This window comes from Epinephelus fuscoguttatus, linkage group LG17, assembly GCF_011397635.1.
Source record: "Epinephelus fuscoguttatus linkage group LG17, E.fuscoguttatus.final_Chr_v1".
NCBI lineage: Eukaryota > Metazoa > Chordata > Actinopteri > Perciformes > Serranidae > Epinephelus > Epinephelus fuscoguttatus.
In genome coordinates, this window is record NC_064768.1 from 39,962,259 (window position 1) to 39,979,493 (window position 17,235).

The 17,235-nt window shown below is 44.6% G+C and overlaps 1 long non-coding RNA gene across 1 annotated transcript in view; it reads right to left on the reverse strand.

Annotated features, from left to right (window-relative positions):
• Nucleotides 1–2,002: 2,002 nt before the first annotated feature.
• The window catches only part of LOC125904642 (uncharacterized), a 56,020-nt gene continuing 40,787 nt past the window's right edge, over nucleotides 2,003–17,235 (reverse strand). The window contains exon 3 of the long non-coding RNA XR_007451515.1: nucleotides 2,003–4,647. This is a non-coding gene — a long non-coding RNA (uncharacterized LOC125904642). The remainder of the gene's footprint in view (nucleotides 4,648–17,235) is intronic.

A 17,235-nucleotide genomic window follows, 5' to 3' on the forward strand; every position in this document is an offset into this window, starting at 1 on the left:
GGACTGTTGGACGTTGAAAGCCAAGAACTGCTGTTCAGCTCTGGTAAACTCCAGTAAATAGTCTGCACCAGGATGTTTGGGTTGGTGCGAGTTGTGAGCTGTAACTCAGCAGTAAATAATCAGCCGTGTGTGTCTGTCTGTGGATGGTGGAGCTGCTGAATGGATTTGTGGAGTTTGTTAGTTGCAGTTAGCAGCTAGCTCCGCTCGCAGCCTTCACAGCTTCACCCCGCAGGACTCCACTCAGTCCGGACTGGAGAAGGTTTGTGGGTTGATGGTGTTTGACAGGCAGGTAGGAGGCTCAGTTATCTGTGAGTGTAGCTGTGCTGTAAGTAAACAGTCTGAACTCAGATCAGTTTTCTCTGACAGAGAGCTGATGGGATCACATTTCACTGGACTTGTATCTTGACAAGCTGGTCTCAGTTCGAAGTTGTTGAATACTGGCGCTTGGTCAGTCAGTACAACTTTAAATCGATTTTCTCTAACATCATGTAAATGTACTGAGTGACTTCTGGTGTCAGATACCGTTGATAAAAGCCGTCCTTTCACATCGCCATGATACATGGCTGGTCACCCGTATTCTGTAACAGTGCCTGGCAGTGTCAGGGGGAAATGCTGCCAGACAACAAAGTAGGTTAAGAGGGTGAAAGTGCGATTAGGGTGGACTGGTCTAACAACAGACGACTTTCACCCAGGAGGCCAGTGTTTGCTTCCTGCATGAATGCCAAACCCTGTTCTTTTGGAATAATCTTGGACACTCTGCCACCCATCTGGCTGTTGAGGTGCCTATTTTCTGATCTTGTTTTAATTGAGTGTACATGCTTTCACTATTCATCTACACCTTGGCAAGTTTACTCTCAGCTCATTAACTGTTATTGTTGTTTGTTGTTTTGAATTCTTCCATTTCTGTTTCAATTGATATGCATGATTGTTCTTGTTTGATATTGATTGTTTTAATGTCTTTGTTCATGCTCGGCATCACTGTAAATGAGGGTCTCCCTCAATTGATTTCCAGAGTCTAAAATAAATGTCTGAATGAATGAATAGTTTAATGATACCCGGTGGCGTCAGGGGGAAACATGGCGGGATAAGGACGAGAGTTAAGGTGGCTAAATGCGAGCGGTGGTGGATGGGTCCAATGAACACCGAGAGCAGTGTTCGCATAACATTCTAAGGCCAACCAAGTGTGTTTGTTGTTAAAGGAAAAAAAAAGTCAATCTGCAGTGTTGTACTGACGTAGTGCTTTTATTTTGAAAGAGACTGTATCAAACTGTACATTTCCTGTGAAAACAGAAGTGTATTTTGAAAACAGACAATGCATGTAACAGGCTGAAGTTGACACGGCGTCCCAGAACGTCAACAACCAACACACCCAGGGTACCTTGGACGCCATATGTGACGAGGTCACAGTGAGGACGTGATGGCGTATAAATATAAATCTATCCAAGACATGTGATGATGATGTCATGCACCTGCTAAATGAGGGCACTGGCACCTTTTTTGGTCCAGTTCAGGCTGGTACTACACCAAACACCAGCGTTGCCATATCACCAGAAATTTAAATTGTAATGATGATAACTTCAGTGTTTGTATCCCAAAAATGTCTCAATGGGAAAAAAAATAGAAGAGTGAATATCACCAATTTTATTTGCTTTCTCCATTTCCCCAAAAATGTTTCAAATGTGCAAATGAGTCCTTCTTTCCTTAAATGATGATTCAACAGCAGCACTGGTTGAGTTTACAGCTAATTATAAAATTTCAAAGTATATTACTGCAACTTCTGGCAGAGCGCTTTGCTTTGCTGTGGGACTGCAGAGACACACCAACAGGCCAAAACAAACACACAGAGCTGCATCATGAAAACACACAGTTGGGAGAAGTTAAGACTGATGTTGGGCGTGCAGAGCTGCCTCACAGAGACGTATAGGAACATATTCATGCACACACAAACAGAAATGCATGTTTTAACCACCTTGCCAACGCTGGCACTGTATCATTGTCAACCATCTGCCCCTTTGTTTCAAGCATCATTGTAACCTTTCCCAGAGTGTGTGTGTGTGTCTGTGTGTTTCTGCGAGTCGGTGTGTGTTATCACTGGCGTACACACATGCTTGTATATCCAGTGTGTGTTCTGGCTGCCAAACGTCCATTTGGTCGGGGAGGATTGCCAAGGTGAGGTGGAGGTCAATTCTACACAGCTGAATCATTGAACAGCACCGAGCCGAGCGGCTGCCAAGGCTGGCAAAGCAGTGCGTAACACAATGTCATCATCTGGGTACAAAAAATCTCAGTGAGGATTCGGCTTCTAAATGTTAGGGATGAGTAAAGATTCACAGCACATGACGCCTCGAGTTCCTTTTACATAAATTCGGCTTATTTACTTTCCAGACAGTTTGGTTCTCAGGCTGACTCTGATGTGAAATAAAAAAGATATTTCCTCGTCTCTGTTCACACAGAGTCGGTGGTCAAGGCTGGTTTTGTGTTTTTTTTTATTTTCCTGTGTGGGGCCAAAGATGCTCAGTCCCCACTGAGCGTTCCTGCTTTCATCCTTGGATCTGATCAATAATGGATGGAACTCCCACAGCCTCGCAGGCAGGGACTGCTTGGAAAAAACTTGGAAAAACCAGCCGCAATTCTGCCAGCCCCGGAGCGTCGCGCTGGAGACGGGGCAGCGCTTGGCCGCCAATTAGCACCAACATTTTACAGTCGCTTGCTGGGTGTGACTGTTTGGAGGCACACTCAAAGACACACACACGAACACACGAACACTGACAGACACCTCTGGAGAGCTGCTGACCTACTCCCCTAACCACTTTATTGATCTGTGGGCCAAAGATGTGAAAGCCTATTGAGGTCATCATTAATGATTCATCATATCCAGAAAATGTCAAATGTGGCTTGGGAGCGTAAACAGGAATGCGTCAGATGTTATGGAGTCATAAACATGTGAGAGCTTTGAAGAAATCCTCCATGCGTCCATATAAATCATACATGTAAGAAGAGAGGATACCGAGTATAGAGACGGCTATCAGCTCGCCGTGATGCAAGCATTTCATCACCATTTGTTCTGATGCTGTCACTCACTTTTATCTGGACCCACAGAGCGCTATATGTTATTCTGAATAATCTTCCACTTGGCCCCGTCTCTGTCGTCTGCGCTGGCCTCCAGCGTGGTGCAGAGGACGGGAATCAATGGGACCAATATAAGAACAGTACAGTGCTTGCGTGTAAAAGCATGCGGCCTTTGCTTATTTGATGCTTTTAGTCCACGCAGTTGTCCTTTGATAAATATTCTAGCACACAGACACACACACAGACATGTATATATACAATGCATTAGCTATTCCACAGAGACCCACACACATGCGAGCTATCCCACAGGGACAGATCGAATGAAGCAGCCGTGCACTCTGAGACATGCAATTGCTGTGGATTTTCAAACCTTTTAAATATATATATGCAGCCATATATTCAGCAAATACACTAAAATACCAAATAAACTCAGATGCGTGTCCTCCGTGGCCCCGCAGTGCGAAGGCTCCCCTGTTCTTGGAATTACGTGATAAACCTCACAGTTGTTTTCCTACTGGACCGCTTGTGGAGGTTCTGTAATTTGGGGCCTTGCAGACAGGGGCTCCGGGGCCCCGCACAGAGGTCCATTCAAAAATTGAAAAGTTAGGATTTATGGGCCGGGCCAAGCACAGGCTGGCCTTTTGTGGGGGCCCCAGACAACACCCGAGCTGTGGACATAAATTTGACTTTATGAGGGGAACTCGCTCGGCTTTAAAAAACCTGAATGTCCACATGAGGCAGAGCTGATTATAACCGTCTCATTTTTACTCACTGTTCTCGTCCCTTTCACACCCAGCATCTCTTTGTTTACATCTAAACCATAATCCTTTCATTTATCAGTTGTGACATATTGTGTTGTTTTCCCTGCACATAGACAACAGATGAGATTTAAGACACATTAAACTGCAGCTCTGAGACACTGAGCATCATTTACAGCAGCAGACAAAGCAGATGGGTGATGTTTAGATAAGAACAAACCCAATAATACCACAAAGAAACATTCAAATATTGTGTATGTAGATAGAGTTTACTATACGTGGACTCGTTTGGATCTGAAGACGCCAAATGGAGCGTAACAGAGCCGACAAACAAAAAAAGACCCCATGCAGACGTATTATAAGACGTATTCAATAACATATTGTGTCTGATATGTTTTTCTTCTACAAACGAGTTTAATCATTTCACTAAAAATATTTCTCCCTAACTGGAACATCCATGTAAAAAAAGTGTACAGGCACAAGGCGGGCGTGCAATGGTGGAATGTAACTAAACACATTTACTTGAGTATTTTCTTTTCAAGCCACTTTCTACTTTTACTCGACTTCATTTCAGAGGGAAATATTATGCTCTTCACTTCTATCTGTACTTTACTTGAGTTTTACTTGAGATTTCTGTCAGCTTCCACTGTTACTCCACTACATCTCAAAAATAAAATGTATACTTTTACTCTGATACATTTCCCCTAACGCCTCGTTTCCACTTACATATGTGACTGGTGTCTGCAGATCTGTAAACACACAGATGATGCCTCTAGTGTCCAACGACCGGGAGTGCATTTCTTTACAGATGGGTAGAAACCTGATAGAAACAACAGATAGGACAAAACAGAGGTCTTAGTTATTGGTCCTGAAGCTCAGAGAGAGAAACTCAACACTAAAACCTGTCAACAGGTGAAAAACCTCGGAGTTAACTTTGATTCAAATCTTAGTTTTAAACCAAATATTAGAAGTTTAACCAAAACTGGATTTTATCATCTTAACAACACTGCCAGAGTGCAACCCTTCCTCTCCCGAGCCGACACAGAGACACTGATGCTTTTATCACCTGCAGAATTGATCACTGTGATGCTCTACATTCTGGTCTTCCTCAGAAAAAGTATTGCTCAGTTACAGTTATTTCAAAACTCAAAGGCCAGACAGAGAGCACGCATTACACCCGTTTTAAAGTCTCTGCATTGGCTTCAGAATTGATCTTAAGATCCTTTTATTGGTTTATAAAGCTCTTAATGATCTCAGTCCTGCCTGTTTATCAGATTTGCTTTTATTGCATGAACCTTCATGAACCCTAAGGGCTTCTGGTCGTGGCCTTGTAATCAGAACAAACCCACGTTGAGGCATTGTTTCATAACTACGGTCCACATCTGTGGGACAGGCTGCCTGAAGACCTGAGGGCCGCACAGAGTGTTGATGTTTTTAAAAGCAAACTTAAGACCTACCTTTTTAATCTGGCTTTTAATTGAACTTTATGACCTTTTTTGGTGGGCAGGGCTTAGCTGGAGGCAAAACAATTCTCCACAGACATTAGCTAGTGCTAGCTAGCAAGTTCTGCTGTCTTGTTTTAGACAGTGGAGGAAGATGATGTGAGTGGTGCGATGTGCGTTGATAAATTGGGAGCGCTGTGTGAATGTAGCGTTGGGTTATCCAGAGCAGCGCACTCTCAGAGTGGCAGAGCGCACTCTGGACACTCTGTCTGTGGAGACGGAGCAGCAGAGTGCCGAGCGGAGTGAATGTGTGATTAACTTAACCGTTGGTTCATTCATGTAGAAATATAACGCTGCGTTTCTTCCACCAACAGGGCTCTCATTTTAGTGTAGAGCGTCAGACTGAATTTACCAACGCACCATGTCAGGTCACTCACTCTCCGGGACCGCCAGTGTTACTTGAATAAGTAAACACTGACCAACGGGACCAGACTGGCCGACCCGTATGCTCTCACTCAGTGGATGGATGATGTCACAGGAAGCCAATCTTGCACATGTGAGCATTTTTGATGATGGCCTCCGTCCAGTCCTTTGGTCTTATCACATTTAACCATAGTTGTCTTTGTTTTTGTTGACGGGCAGTGGCGGCTGGTTTTGAGCCATGACTCCTTCTATTCTGGCTCCCAATAACACAACAAGACAAACACATTTTAACACTCCTGTGTAGCCTACAGCCCTGTGGGGGAGGGGCAGCTAACAAACTGACGTCATCGTGATGTCGGCCCTGAAAGACTCTGTTTTGAGTTTCTATCCTTCCTCTGGTGTTTCCCTTCTTATGATAGTGTTTCCTTGGTTCCCATTCTTTATGAATGCTGTTATAATTTTAGTCTTTACCATTACATGCTTGGCTTTATGTGTGTGTGTGTGTGTGTGTGTGTGTGTGTGTGTTTGAGAGGAGGTACTGATTTTATTATGTGAAGCAGTCTGTGTTGCATTCTGTTTGTATGAAAAGTGCTATTAAATAATAATAAATAATAATAAAATAAAGTTTGATTGATTGATTGGTTTAGACATGAGATGGAGGTTGCCGGTTTCCCAGTCACACTTGTTAAAGTTCCACACTGGGCCACGACAGCTTCCAAGCTGTGAGAGTGAGATTTAAGGTGAGAAACTTTCCTCCTTCAGCAGATGAATGTGAAAACAGTCTGCTCATACATCGCGCTGCACAGTGAAGCTCAGACACCAAGTGAAGGACCAATGAGCAAAACACATTTCTGAGTGGAACGAAGCTTAAAAAATGAACACAGCACGCAGTAAGAGTGTCGTATAGGGACCATAGGATGTGACACGCGGTGCAAAGAGACAGTGCGAGTCATTCAGCAGACATTAGCAGACCCATCCCTATAATTTCATCCCTTTCTCTCCTCGCCGCTCCACAGTGTGAGCTCTTATTAGAGCGGCCCATATCTCTAACTGAACAATGACTTCATGTCTCTGCAGTTAATTATCTGTCTGATCCATACCATAGAGAAGAATGAATGAACTCCAGCACTGTGTTCCATACATAGGCCACACTAATGTTCTTTCCATATAGGCAGGCACCGGCAGAGTCACGAGACAGAGCTATTAGACCAATGTAATGAGTTTACGTATGAGTAATGGCCGCGCACTTACTCGCACAGAGAGCTCTCCGCACATTGTTTCTAAATCAGTTCCTCTCCTGATGCGAGTGCGCCAAATCTTGCGACTAATTTTTGCAGGTTGGAGAATGATTCTCAGCAAATAACTTCTGCATACAGATGGGTGTGTTATGGCGTGTTCGCAGGTGTAATCAACACACGCTATACAATAGCAGTCATGAACACCACTACTGTACGGTATATAAACTCAAAGAGGCTCTCAGTCTCGGCCAGATCCCCTGTGTCTGATCTAATACTTGTACACTATATTGGCCTGAAAAGCTGTAATGGCCCCAGCTGTGATGCGGTGTATGTGCTGGTCCTGCATCAGTGCTTTTAAACACCTCGGCCATCATTCTGCAGCACTGGTGTTTATTTAAATGGATTTGGCCTGCTAAGGCTGTAAAGAGAGCGGGCATAAAACACTGAGGGCCAGTGAATTACCGGCAATAAAGCTGCGAGTCGAGCCTGTTGACGGAGCTAAGCTGAGGTGGGCCAAACTAGGCCATGCAGGACTACCAAATCCCAAAGCTTGCCTCGAACAACAGCCTGAATTCTTGCTAATTGTCTCTCCTTGTCATCCCTGTTTACTCAAGCCTCACCACTCTCCCCGCCATAATGGATTCAGGGGCCTGACAAGCCATGTTTGATTGATTTCTCTCCCTGACCACTCAGTGGAAGGACTCCTGGCTGCGTGCCAGCTGTACAGTGGGCCGTCCCTAGTGTGTGTGTGTGTGTGTGTGTGTGTGTGTGTGTGTCTGCGCCTATCACACACGCACTCTGATGTGTGCGTGCACAGATGGAGCCACTATAGCATAACCGCCACGCTATAACTCTACAGTAGGATACTGCGGTGTACAGCGTTCTGCCCGGAGGGTGTCATTAACATTTAGAAACAGCCCCAGCATCAGTCACACTGCCTCTGCTTAGGTGTGTTTAACCTTTCTATATGGAGGGATACAGCAGCCTGAACAGAGGGGATCTGACAAAGAAATAGACCTGCTAGAACGGAGAGACGTATTAAAATGTAAAGCAAAGCCGAACAGAGGGCACCACAGCGTATTTCCATATATATGTTTTGGGTGATTATGAAAGTCAAAGCGAAGTCGCACAGGTGTGATGGACGTCCTGAACGAGCTGCGAAAACTTCAACTTATCAAATTGAAACTTTTCTGTTCTATGGAGTCCGACTCTGCTCTTTCAGGTTTTTATGTGTGTCAGGGCTGAGCAGTTCCCATGATGGATGAGCAGGGCTGTCATCTCCGGATCGCCTCAGTTAAGATGATAGATCCGAGCCCGCAGAGAGGTCGATCAAAGTTCACGGCTCTGGAGTTAAACTTGCCCGGCGCTCTCCCCTCGAGTCGCTCATTCTACTGATGATGATTCCACTGATGTTTACTCAAGTCTTACCGAAGGACGGGCACGCGTCCAGTTGGCGCGACGGGGCAGAGCTGATGGTTTAAATCACTGTTTCTGTTGAACATCTGCAGGATATGGCTGTGTGTGAGCGTTTGTCAGAGAGAGGCACAGAGAGAGAAAGCGATTCTCATTATCGCTGAATAACTAAGCATGCCCCGGCCTGCCAATTATGGAGTGTGACTGTCAAAGTTGTTAACATGTCTGTGTGCAGATGTTGTGGCAAATCACTTATATTGATATTGAGTAAATCTACATATTGTGTTTGTAGAATTATAAATATATATATGTATATATGTATAGTAACATCCCTTAAAGCACATTTTCATGGATCAGCGTGTCATCTTGACACCGTTTATGCAAAACATGCAAAAGGTAGTGTACGTGTTGTTAGTAAATGTCATAAAATGACAGTGTTGTGTGACTCTGAGTGCGCATCACAATTACAGAGCACCACAAACAGCACAACATATGCTGCATATGATCTAAACCCAGTAATCTGATGGTAAATTATGAAGCACGGTTAAATAAAAGGGGAGCATTAGCCATAGCTGTCAGCTCACTCTGATTGATGGACCGCACCAGTCGTGGCAGGCAGGGTGAAGTATTGAGTGTGGGGAGCTGTGAGCGTGTGTGTGTGTCTGTGTGTGTGTGTAATTGCAGGCGGACGTGTATTACAACTATTATCAGAGAGCTAAATCACTTTATGAGGTAAGCTTACATTATGATGAATGTAATGCAGCGCACACTGTTCAGTATGTCAGACAGAGCGCTGTAGAGGAAGGTGTGTATATAAAATTCTAATTAGGAGCTAATCCTTCCATGTGTCTAATGATACAAACGGATTTATATCAGAGAGCAGTGGGGAGTGATTTCTGTGTTAAGTCCTGAGTTATGAATAGATGCTCCCGCGCTGCACCGAGTTTAGAACAAGCTTACAGTAAAGCCCATTAAGAAAAGACCCATAGACATTCATCTGGATTGGTTAAGAACAAGACCATTAAACGACAGATTATAGTATTTCATTTAGAGTTCTTGTTTTGAGCCTTCAGCTTTGATGTGGCTGAATCTGGAAATACACTGTAGAGTCTCAGGGTGCTTTCACGCCTGCCCTGTTTGGATCAGTTCACTCATACTCCCGTTGGTTTGCCCCCTCAGTGCGGTTCATTTGTGCAGGTGTGAACACACCAAAACAACCGGACCGAGACCTTCTTGAAGAGGTGGTCTCAGTCCGGTTCCAAAGGAACTCTGGTGCGGTTGGTTTGTGGTAAGAAGGTGTTCCGACCTGGATGTGAAGCAACTGCAGTCACATGACACATTGTTTGGGTTAAACATGAGCATGGTACAGTCCTGGAGGATTATTAATGTGCACCTCCTCCTGTACTGCCTTAATATGCACATTCAGCACATCCAATGCATCAAAACATTGTTTTCTAGTTGGAGCCGCGTTTGCCTCGTTTTCAAACTGTATGCTTTGACTAAAATGAACAATGACAGCAATATAGTCCACGATGAGCAGCGCTAAAATCAACCTGCGTAGTTGTCCCTCCATTGTGACATTAGAAAGTGTCACATTTATCTTGCAAGTGTACTCTTCTTCAACGTTTGCTTTACTTCCTGGATTTTTCCCACATGGAAATTCTGATGGAGGCCAGGAGGATCCTGATCACATGCCCAAACCATCTCAACTGACCCCTTTCAACGTGAAGGCGCAGCAGTTCTACTCCGAACTCCCTGCAGATGTCCGCGCTCCTCACCTCACCTTATGGTGGAAACTCATTTCTACTGCTTGTTTCCACAATCTCATTCTATCAGTCACTACCCAGAGCTCATGACCATAGGTGAGGGTTGGGACGAAGACGGACCAGTATATCAAAAGCTTTGCCTTCCAGCTCAGCTCCCTCTTCACCATGACTGTCCAATGCAGCACCTGCATCACTGCAGACGCCGCACCAAACCGCCAATCCACCTCACGCCTCTACTCTCGCTCTGTGAACAAGACCCTGAGATACTTATATTTCTACTTGAGTATAGATATTCAGTCCACCATTAGATAACTTGTTGAAAACACCTTTTGGAAATCAAAAATGAACTGACAGGTTCTGGAGTCATGTGCATTTGCATCTGGTGATGTCGGGCTGAAACATGATCCCTATGAGACAGACAATTCTTAAACATCACGTGGTAAGACTGCATGTATGGCTGCCCTTACATAATCTTTACCTTTCAGTCAAAGTAGATCTTTTCCAAGAGTTCAGACCCACATGTGACAGACAACCATCAGGTTTTAAACCATCCACCTGCAGCCTCGACACCTCTTCTCTCTCTGACTGTCTACAAAGCTGGACCCAGTCTGGCTGGGCGTGGTGATCCAGTTCCCACACTGTGTGCGAAGAGGTGGAGAGACCTCCACTCCAAAAGCAAATCAAAGAACAAGAACAAGGACACTTGTGCTCTTCAGCTTGGACCTAAAAGGAAGAGCAAACACCTGAATTCTGAGCCTGTCCAAATAAAACTGGAGAGGAAACAGGAACGTTCGGGTCCGACAGGAAGACGAACACGATGAAGAAGAAAGAGAGCTGGCAGATTGAGGTACTGGCCTCTGCAATCTGTCACTGTGGATCTAATGGCTGCTTCACTGCCATCGCCAACACTACAAAACATGAGCTTTGTATGATGTGGTTAAAAATAAGAATCCCTTTTCTCTGCAGTGTGAACAGTCAAAATAAAGGACGATTTCCTTCATATATGGCTCGTTTTTTTAATTGATTTTGCCGTGTTGACATTTGAGATGACTGCAACAAACTTGAAACTGTACCCGAGGCCACATGAGGATCACGATTTCCACAGCTTTAAATGGATATTTCCCAAGTGGTTTGCTTGTCTTTTATGACTTAGTTTCAACTGCACAACAACAGCTCACAGCATGTCGCATGTTTAAAAAAATAAAAGTGCATTTTATCCGCACACACTGAGAGGATGGTGAACACAGCAGTCAGAGCCCAGCTCGAGATTCTTCATGATGAGCACAAAGAAGAGAAAGACGATGAGATGCACACGGCAGTTTGAAGAGCCAAACTGAGACAGGCGGCCCCGAGGGGTTTGATTACAAATGCTGCGAGCTTTTTCGCCATCACAAACAAACAAGGAGCCGTTCAAAGAGGGAGTCTAATTCAAAGTAAAACAAGACACCAACTTTCATCTGGCGGAGCCTTCATCAGAATCTGATGAGTAAAAAGGTAAACGCTTTGGTTCTGAGAGCGTTAAGCGACAAAAGTTCCCTCTTCCTAAATCACTTTTTTTTCTTTGACATAACAGATAAATTGTGCTAATTGTGGACGGTGAAAAACCAGAACTTGCAACTTGATAAATCCAAATGTGACGTCTCCGAGGCTCCAGTTCTGTTTCTGCCACAAGAAACACATGAAACACGAATTTAAATCCATATGTGCGACTAATACGTGCAGTCGTGCAAGGAGTGTGTGTGTGTGTGTGTGTGTGAGAGTGTGTCTGTGTGTGTGAGAGTGTGTGACCTTAGCACTCTGATTATTCCTGGATATGGAATAAATGGGAATAATTTCCTCTTTGATGAGCTTTTGCCAAAATCTGTCAGATGCCTGCCTTCACGCCTCTGCGAGATAGTGAGATGACATCATTTTTGGAAGCACACACACACACACACACACACACACACACACACACACATATTCTTGTACTTCTGACTTTGTGAGGACCCTCATTGACATAATGCATTCCCTAACCTTAACCATCAAAAGTGAAGGCCTAATGCCTTCTGCATTGAATCGACGCCGTACCCTACACTGTAGCCTGACGTGCACCTCCCCAGAAATGTAACTGCACAGTGTCTCAGTGACGCAGACCTTTATTGAAAATATGTCACTGTCTTCATTTATTATGTGTAATTTCGCTAGCAGCAAACATACGGAGATGCTTGTCAAGTCTTTTTACACGCGCTGTCCGTGGTGCTGAAATCCCCACTCCTGGCCGCACCCACCAGTGTTTTGGAGGTGTAACTGCAGAGTGACACAGACACACAGCGCACAAGTATAAATGCTCACAATGACGTAGGGTCTGCATAGAGCTGACACACAAGTATGAATGTCAACCCTTACCCTCACTCTACCCTAAATCTAATTCTCACCTGTACTCTATAACCAAGTCTTAACCAAACTGTAGTCAACACTGAAGTGTCAAAAACTGCAGTTCCTCTAATGACCACTTGAGGCTGGCTCCCGAAGCCAGTTAATCCCTGTAGACCTCTATGTTAAAATGCCCAACTTCAAATGAAATAAACGTGTTTACAACCTGGTACAAAAAACTGTTTGGTCTCTACAGCTAATTTCCTTCTTCATAAGAATTTTTCTTATAACTCTGCTGTTAATGCTTAATTAGTTCAAAAGTTACGCATGATTTCATGACGGCCACTTTGAGTCAGATCCACCCCTCGCTCCTCCACAGCCCCAAATATGGTCACAACTTGCTCCAAAAAAACAAATGCCGACGGCTGAAATGCCAAACTCGAGGCTCCAACACGGGAATCAAAAAACATTATTTTTACCGTGTATGGTCTTAACCTTCAAACAGGCCTTTGGAGAAGTGAGTGACTGTCCAAAATGTCCTCACTTTCCAAAAATGTCCTCATTCTGTTTTTAAATATTATTTTGGTCCTCACTATGAGGCATGTACAAGTACACACACACACACACACACACACACACACGTGCTCAAGGTAAATGCGCCGAGATTTCTCAGATGCACTCAGGTCAAACGCTCTTGATATATTCACTGCCTGTCTGAGCCTCACTATTTTGAATTACCTGTATGGTAATTTTGGAGAAACTATACATTTAAAAGAGCCCATTTCTATGGCTATGAAGAGATACGGGCGGTTTAGGTCAGAATAACTCGTGCACCCATTTTCCCCATCAAACACCCACTGAGTGAGCCATTCAAATCTATGCAGCCTCACCCGCTTCTCTATTCAGTGCTCATTTAGCGATAGAAAGATGGGAGAAGATGAAGGGAAAGCGAGGCGTTCAGATCAGCCAAACGGTGTGGGCCGGCGAAACGGCGCTCACACTACAGTGTATATCCAAACGGAGGTAGATCATTTGAAAGAAGATTTCAGCCGCAACTTAAAGCTGGATCCGAGCCCAGCAGCCAAAAGACTTGAATTTCACTCTTAATCTGTTACTCGCTCTCTTCTCTCCCTCCTACCAACACATTTTTCCTTTCCAATCTCACTCACTCTCCCACCTCATCATCTAATCCGGCCTGAGGGTGGAGGAGTGTGTGTGAAAGATGAGCCGGTCTTAGCCTCACTCTAACCCCGCGCTCCCTGCACACACACACAGAAACGTGCGCTCACAGAAGAACAGTGTCAACATACACGCACTTACTGTACACTGGCATCCACCTACACAGAGAGCACCCTCCTGACACACACATATTGATACACACACACACACAGTGCTGGCATGGCTGGCTAGGTGAGGGCATGCTTGGCCTGTGATTAGAGGGGCAGGGGTTATGATCTAGGCGCCGAGGTGCGACGCTGCATGTATTATACATTGAACAATGAATCTTTGGAGAAAATGGTAATCCAAACACGGATGAAATATTCATGGCGCATGGCTTGTGTGGTTCACCTCTTTTTGCTCTTTAACCAGATAAGATCCATGCGGGGTTAAAGCAGAGGTACATGAGCCAGAGGAGGGGAAAGGAGAGGAGAGGAGAGGAGGGGAGAGGAGGGGAGACGAGGGGAGAGGAGAGAGTGCAGGGAGCAGAGGAAAAAGGAGAAGTAATGTAGTGAAGCATGAAATCATGGCTGGCTTGTGTAATTTAGCTCTGGGATGGAGCTCACTGGCTAGAATTTCATTCCCCTTAGGCCTGCTTTTAACACACACGTCTGCGCGCGCACACACCAGTGCACAGTACAGCACATGCATACAAAAACAAACATATTGCAAATAATTAACGTGCTGCACTTATCTTCACAAGGCCTCTTCAATCTGTTCATCTCTCCTTGGGAAACATTAACTTTCTATGAACAACAATTAAGAGCATACACAAACATATTTGGCAGAGAGTGTAAATAGATATATGATATCAAAGACAAGTGTCTCATTAAGCATTCACAAAAATCTGAGTGAAAATAAATGTTCATAACAATTAGATCAGAAACATCTCCTGTGGCAACTCAAACCATTTCTGAGGATGATGAAGGCGTCATCAGATCATGCTTGATAGACAGCTCCCCATCAGCTCAAGCAAGGTTACCATTTTATTGTCCTTTCAGTCTTTAGAGTTAAAACCTTTTGCTGCCACGGAATAAGGTACCGAACCTGTCAAATGGACCCGACTCATGAGACTGAGGCTGCTGTCAGCCCTAGAGTGGTCTCCTCTGGTCTGAATCAGGGACTCATGTTGTTCCAAAGTTGTATAATTGCCTAGAGTTGGTTGGTGTTCTCACGGCAGCATTTACAAGAGGACCAGATCAAATGCCTTGTGTGAGAAAGCTGCTCTTGATTGGTCAGAATTTCCATGTGGGAAAAATCCAGGAAGTAAAGCAAACGTTGAAGAAGAGTACACTTGCAAGATAAATGTGACACTTTCTAATGTCACAATGGAGGGACAACTACGCAGGTTGATTTTAGCGCTGCTCATCGTGGACTATATTGCTGTCATTGTTCATTTTAGTCAAAGCATACAGTTTGAAAACGAGGCGCGGCTCCAACTAGAAAACAATGTTTTGATGCATTGGATGTGCTGAATGTGCATATTAAGGCAGTACAGGAGGAGGTGCACATTAATAATCCTCCAGGACTGTAACATGCTCATGTTTAACCCAAACAATGTGTCATGTGACTGCAGTTGCTTCACATCCAGGTCGGAACACCTTCTCACCACAAACCAACCGCACCAGAGTTCCTTTGGAACCGGACTGAGACCACCTCTTCAAGAAGGTCTCGGTCCGGTTGTTTTGGTGCCACAACTCACAAGGTTCACTGACAAAACAACTGTCTTATACTAAACACGTTTCTCCACAAATACAACATGCTAACATTATTAGCACAAGCCTATGGCATTTTACATTGTATAAATTAGCCTAGCAGCTAGCAGAGATTTCCTCTGCTCATATGAAGCCAGGATAAATCACACACAAGACTTAAAATGCTATTTTAGTGGAGGCTTTATTGTCTTCACAATTTATTGTTTCTTATCTGTGAAATTAAAGTAAATCAAAGCTTTGTTTCCACTGAGGGAAATGGTTTCAGCTTACAGAGACAGACAGGAGGTCTGCGTCTGTCTGCGGCTTTAAACTTGTGTTAACCACAGACCTTATTTACGGCATCTAACAATCACCCCTTGACTTCAAGATGAGGGGAGCTGGAGTGCTAAAATGCTAACTCATTTCTGGGTTAGGACTCATTTCTGCACCACTCTGGTACAACTTTTGTGAATGGCTTGCAGCGGCTGTGACAATCTGTGCTGCTGTTTGTGACGTGAACCATCGTAAAATGCATGCGTGTAATTTTGACTGGTGACCAGTCGGTCATCAGTTATGACTGATCTAGCTGAAAATCATCTGATTCCAGTCACCAGCCAATCGATTGGTTCATCTCTAGAAACACAGCTCACCCATTTCTTTCACTTCCTCCTGCCCACTCCTCAACTGTGCTACATTGATTATTGTCGCAATCAACAAAGCTAAAGGCGCATTTTTCCCTCTCTTCTGCTTGTCAGAGTCAAACAGACCAGTCTATTGCTGGGGTCCTTTTGTTCGTCAGAAAGAAGCCTACTTGCCTCTATTGCCTCGGCCACAATAGAGGGCTTCCTCTCCATCCACTGCCCTTGTGAGCAAAGTGAAAAAACAGGGATAGTTGCTCAGGGTTTTACAGGACTCGATGGATGTCTAGTAAAAGAATCACAAGCTGATCGAGCAGAAAGCGCAGCAGGAATTCAGGTTTCAAGGTAGATGAGTTCCACCAGAGAGAGACGGGTGGTAAACCTTCATATCAGGCAGGGTCAGGAGGTGGCTACATGTGTGAACGAGTGTGTGTGTGTGTGTGTGTGTGTGTGTGTGTGTGCTGTATCTCGGAATATTCAGGAGGATTGGGTGTAATGCATCAGGTCGGCCCCCATCCATAACATTTAACATTTAAGTGAACTGCAGAGATCTGATACTCTGCTGCCATGCCGATGCTGATAAGCATGACAGCATGGCAGCAGAGTGTTACTACACTGCTGAGGACACACACACACACACACACACACACACGGGCATCTCTAGGAAATATTTATTCACATGTGCTCACAAACACACACAAAGAACCATCATCACACACAGACACACAATCACACTCACAGCATCAATAAAACACCCTATTAGGCCTCATCCCATCATATCTGAGCCCACCTCATCACTGACCTCACACTATAAAACTTTAACACACCTTGGTGTGCGTGAACACACTCCACAGTGTCATTACAGCAGCTCTAATAGGGTTGTGCGTGTGTGTCGGCTCCTCCGGGTTTATTTGCTCTGTGTTTCCTCTGCAGATGGAGGCTTTACAAGCCCAGGAGCCTGTTATTGGCCTCCTGTCACTGTCCCAGTGAGCCGTGTTAAATCTATAACCAGCTGACAGCTGAGCAGATATTGGAGGACTCTCCAGAAACAATGGCACAGCGAGAGAAACACTGTTGCTATCACTCGGGGGGAAAAAAAAGACAAGGCTTTACAAGCTACTCAGCGGACAATGCTGATGATGATTATTATCGCGAGCTGGTTTGCTGCTGTGCTGCACTGATAGATACCAGGTGTGTGTGTGTGTGTGTGTGTGTGTGTGT